Source organism: Peromyscus maniculatus, chromosome 4 (assembly GCF_049852395.1).
Source record: "Peromyscus maniculatus bairdii isolate BWxNUB_F1_BW_parent chromosome 4, HU_Pman_BW_mat_3.1, whole genome shotgun sequence".
Taxonomy (NCBI): Eukaryota; Metazoa; Chordata; class Mammalia; order Rodentia; family Cricetidae; genus Peromyscus; species Peromyscus maniculatus.
In genome coordinates, this window is record NC_134855.1 from 1,815,032 (window position 1) to 1,820,522 (window position 5,491).

The 5,491-nt window shown below is 47.4% G+C and overlaps 1 pseudogene; it reads right to left on the reverse strand.

Annotated features, from left to right (window-relative positions):
- Window positions 1-487: 487 nt before the first annotated feature.
- On the reverse strand, window positions 488-3,879 carry LOC102904395 (large ribosomal subunit protein P1 pseudogene; annotated as a pseudogene).
- Window positions 3,880-5,491: the final 1,612 nt, after the last annotated feature.

Consider the following 5,491-nt stretch of genomic DNA (forward strand, 5'->3'; position numbering starts at 1 on the left):
GACCCTTATTTGATGGTGATGAGCCTATGTTGAATTATCACACCTTTCCTCGTAACATGAATATGTAAAATAGTAATTACTAATAGCAATTAAAATATAAACTTTAAGGAAATGAAATGGAAAAAAGTATTTGTAAGTCATATATCTGATAAAGGGTATGTTTCCAAAATGTATTTTTAAAAATGCTTCACTCAAAAATAGGAAACCAAATATTCAATTAAAGATTGAGTAAACAATTTGAATAGACATATTTTCATGGAAGTCTTACAAGCTGGGTGTGGTAGAACACTCCTGTCATCCCAACACTGGAAATGTTGAAGCCTGAGGATCAAGAATTTGAAACCAGACTAAGCTACATAGCAAGTTTCAGGCCATCCAGAGTGATGTAGCAAGTCCTTTGGGCTTTGTTTTTTCTTTTTTTCCTTTTTTTTTTTTTTTTTTTTTACAGGTTCACCCTTTTAATGGACATGTTAACCAAAGAGGTTTGTCAAAAAGCCCAAAGCCCAAAGCCCGTTTCGTCATCAGACTCCTCAGACTCTTCCTGCTTTGCTTCCACTTTCTTCTCCTCAGCTGGGGCAGCAGCAGTCGAGGGGCAGGACTGCCCGCTGGCGCAGGCCCACCAGCCCTACCTTGCAGATGAGGCTTCCAATGTTGACATTGGCCAGGGCCTTTGCAAACAAGCCAGGCCAGAAGGGTTCAACATTGACACCAGCTAATTTAGTGAGGGCATTGATCTTGTCCTCCGTGACCGTCACCTCGTTGTCGTGGAGGATGAGGGTGGAGTAGATGCAGGCGAGCTCGGAGACAGACCATGTTGGAGACAGACCATGTTGCGGACTGCCGGCACCGTGGCTAGTCGTCAGATGAAGTAAGGGTCTCACCCCAATGAGGCCTTAGCTTCCTTGGAAGGACCCAGCACCTTACCGGCAGCTGAGGAAAGGCGGGTTTTTGGTTTTTCTTTTTTTTTAAAAAAAAAAAAAAAAAAAAAAAAGCCAGGCGGTAGTAGAACAGGCTTTTTTTTTTTTTTTTTTTCCTTTCTTGAGACAGGGTTTCTCTGTGTAGCTTTGCTCCTTTCCTGGAACTCACTCTGTAGCCCAGGCTGGCCTTGAACTCACAGAGATCTGCCTGCCTCTGCCTCCCGAGTGCTAAGATTAAAGGTGTGCGCCACCACTGCCCCACACTCAGGAGGCAAAAGCAGGCAGATCTCTATGAGTTCTGGGCCAGCCTGGTCTACAGAGCTAGTTCTGGGACAGCCAGGGATACACAGAGAAACCCTGTCTCAAAAAACCAAAACCAAAAAAACAAACAAACAGTGACAAAACAAAACAATGCAACAATGAGGCTTGGACATGCAAACCTGTAAAGCTACTACTTAGAAGGTGGAGGCCGGAGGATCAGGAGTTCAAGGTCATCCTCATCCACACAGTCAGTTTTAGGTTAGCCTGGGAAATGTGAAACCTTTGTAAAACAAAATGAAAAAATAAATCACAATAACAACAAAAAACCCACAAGGGCCAATATGTGGATAATACTTCAATAAGTCTTTTTTTTTTCTTTTTTCAAAAGAAAGAGGAAAATCAGACAGAAATAAAAACAAAGAAATGAAACTAAATGTCATACCTTCACTGTGGTGCAATGTGATGGAAGGACCCAGCCTGGTCACAAGAGTGATATCACCAAAGAGGACAATGCCCTAAGGAAGAGAGCAGACCTAAAGACAAATTGTGAGTTCTTACATCTGCTCTTCCATTAGGGGCTACATATATCTTAAGGGAAAACATGGGACTTCTCCAGGCTGGGGAGGACACAATCTTCTTCTGGAGAAGCCCCCACACCTTGCCCACCCCCACACCTGGCCCAACCCTACACCTGGCCCAACCCTACACCTGGTCCAACCCCACACCTGGTCCATCCCACACCTGGCCCACCCCCACACCTGGCCCAACCCCACACCTGGTCCATCCCACACCTGGTCCATGCCATACCTGTCCCATCCCCACACCTGGCCCATCCCCATACCTGGCCCAACCCCACACCTTGCCCACCCCCACACCTGGCCCAACCCCACACCTGGTCCACCCCACACCTGGCCCAACCCCACACCTGGTCCATCCCACACCTGGCCCAATCCCACACCTGGGCCACCCCCACACCTGGTCCACCCCACACCTGGTCCAGCCCACACCTGGGCCACCCCCACACCTGGTCCACCCCACACCTGGTCCAATCCCACACCTGGCCCAATCCCACACCTGGGCCACCCCCACACCTGGTCCACCCCACACCCCACACCTGGCCCATCCCCACACCTGGCCCACTCCCAATCGCGCTAACCTCCCAAGAGCAGGCTCCACTTATACTCATAGCTAACTTTTGTGAAAGGCAGCAGGAAAACAACAACAAAAAAACCCTTTATTTTAGAAAATCTTAAACATACACAAAAATAATATAGCATAATGAATCCCTTTCCCTAGTTTTAGCTGCTGTAATTGCTTTGCCAATCTTGCTTCCTTTGTGCACCCCACGTCATCATGTGTTTACAATCTATCACTGAACCCTCACAATAAGCCTGTGCAGTATACTGATCTTCCATCTAGCTCCAGTTTTTTAGATGAGAAAAACTGAGGCTCAGAGAGATTCAGTCACTTGTCTGAGGATGTCCAGCATTGCTGGAATTCAAACACAGATCTGACTGACTCTAAGTCCTGTGCTTCTGTACTATTCTCAGCTGCTGGCAAAAGAAGAGTGGGGAAGGATGACCAGTGATTGCTGCTTTTAACAAAGTATCAGTGGTTTGATTTTACCAATAAAGACTCAGAGCCAGATGCTGGTGTGAAAATCTGCTAGCTCAGAGAGGCAGAGAAAGCACCCAGCTGAACTTCCTTCCCTGCTGACATCCCAGAAGCCTCCTTCTTCACCTCTGCAACCTCAAACAAGACTCCTCAGACTGGATATTCCTTGCTTTACCTCCTGTGCATCTCTCTAGCCATCCTCCTTACTCTATAATTTTTTTTTAAATAATCCTATGTTCACTTCCTGTCAACAGGTTGCTTGCTCTACCTCTTGACCTGAGATTGACTTTTGCTGTGGGATGTCCTGTGTGCTGTGAATACATGTTGCTGTAATTGATTGATAAATAAAACGCTTGATTGGCCAGTAGCCAGGCAGGAAGGAAGAGGAGAATGAGAATGCTGGGTCGAAGAAGGCTGAGGGAGAGAGATGCTGCCAGCCACCACCATGGGGAACAGAATGTAAAGTACCAGTAAGCCACGAGCCACGTGGCAAGGTATAGATTTATAGAAATGGGTTAATTTAAGATATAAGAACAGCTAGCAAGAAGCCTGAGCCATTAGGCCAAACAGTTTAAATAATATAAGTGTCTGTGTGTTTATTTGAGTCTGAATGGCTGCTGGGTGGGACTGGAGATAACTCCAGCTACAGACTTTATTTAATTCTGTTTACAATATTCAAACAGAAAGCTCTTGGATTAAAGGTGTATGCTAGGGCTGGGCCACACAACAACTAAAACAGGTTTTTCCAGTAAATAACACAATCTCTGGGTTCACAGTGAGATCAAATATCTGGCAGCAGGGGCCCACACCAGGAACCCCCAGGCCCAGCCTGGATCTCTGGTCATCTCCCATGGACAGATGTGGGACCAGGAAGCCCATCTTGGAATACATTTGGTCCAGGGAGACGGAGGTGCTCAGGCCAGGATGAATACAGTGGAGCTTCAAGTGCTACCGCCTCACATGGAAATGAGACTGTGCCTGGGAGTCACTGGGGAGTCTCAATGACCCAAGGAAGGAAGCACCTGGCACGCAGTGGCACTCCACAAATAACAGCCACCAGCTCTTTGTCTAAGCTCAGGAGTGGCATGTTGACTTTTGGGGTGCATTGGGGAATATGGGGACAAATCCAAGCTGAGGTGGGGACAGGCAGGGGAGGGACAGCAAGACCCCATGGCTTGGTTATAGTGGAACTTTCTAGAAGCTTCAGACTCTGCTCACTGCAGAGTCCACACCTGGTCAGCCCATAGGAGTTACTGCCTACCTAGGGCTTCTCATTTGAGTGATGTGCGAGCTGTGGCCTGTGGTGATCTATGTTTGTGGCATGGTGTGTGTGTGTGTGTGTGTGTGTGTGTGTGTGTGTGTGTGTGTGTGTGTGTGTTGCGATGCTATGTGAAGTATGTGGCTCATGTTGGCATGTGTGAAGTATGTGGACTGTGTGTCAGGGGTATGTGTGTGAGGTGTGGGGCCTGTGCTGGTGTGGATATTGAGTATAGAGGGTGTGGCATGTGTTTTTCAGATGTATGAGGTGTGAAGTGTGTGGTTTACATTGTGTGTTTGTGTAGGGTATACTGTGTGAGATATGTGGGTCAGGCTGTGTGTATTTGTGAGGGCGTGTATACATGAGGTGGGAGGCATGCAGTGTATGTGGAGGTTGATGGTGTTGAGTGTGGGAAAGTGTATGCTGTGTTGCTGTGTATGCATGAGATACATGGCTTGTGTTGATGTGTTCATGTGTGAGGGGTGTAGTGTATATGGAGGTCCTTGAGTCTTGAGCATGGGAGGGTGTGGTATGTACTATGTGTATTTATGTGTGATGTGTATGTGTGAGGCATGTGACTCATGTTAGTGTGTGTGTGAGGGGTTTGGTATATGTAGAACTCTTCAAGTACTGAATGTAGGAGGGTGGAGTGTGCATGCATCATGTTGGTGTGTGAGGTGTGTGACATGAGGCACGTGTGCAACAGGGGAGGAACCCCACTGACTGATGGTCTCGGGCGAGTGTTCACTCCTTGCATCCCAGCATCTTGCTGACACTGATCTGGGTCTGGGAACGTCTTTCCTGAATAAACATGATGTCATTTCCATTCCATTCAGCCTGTGCCGGGACAGCTGCTGTCAGCATCACTGAGGGAAATGCCACCTCGGCCCTGACAGCTGCCACTTGGCACACTTTGTAGAAAGCTTCTCCGGGAAGAAAAAAAAAAAAAAAAAAAAAAACAGCCAGTCATGCAGATGCTATTTAAAGTATGTTGCATCCTGATGAGCCCGTGAAGAAAGCTAAGTGAGCTGGGGACCTGGAGCCTGGGCTGGGCAAAAAGGTTGGGGAACAATGCACATGCTCGGTGGGTCAGGGGTAAAAGCCATCCCTACCTCCCATTTTACAGGTGAGCAAACTGGAGTCTAGAGAGGGCAGGGGCTTGCCCAGGACCAGAGTTGGTAGTTGTCAGAGCACATGGGCAGAGTGTGATGACCACCAACACCTTCAAGTCTAACAGAACTTGTTACCAATGGAGAAACTTAGACCCATGAAAGGAAGAAAGATTGGCCAAGGCCATACAGAAGATCTACCATGAAGCTGGAAGGAGAGCTGATCCATCATCTTAAACACACAGACATTCCCTGTCTTGCATACAATAGGCGCTAAGCAAATGCAGATGATGTGATGTTCCTCTTCATGGACTGAATTTGAAATCATCTAG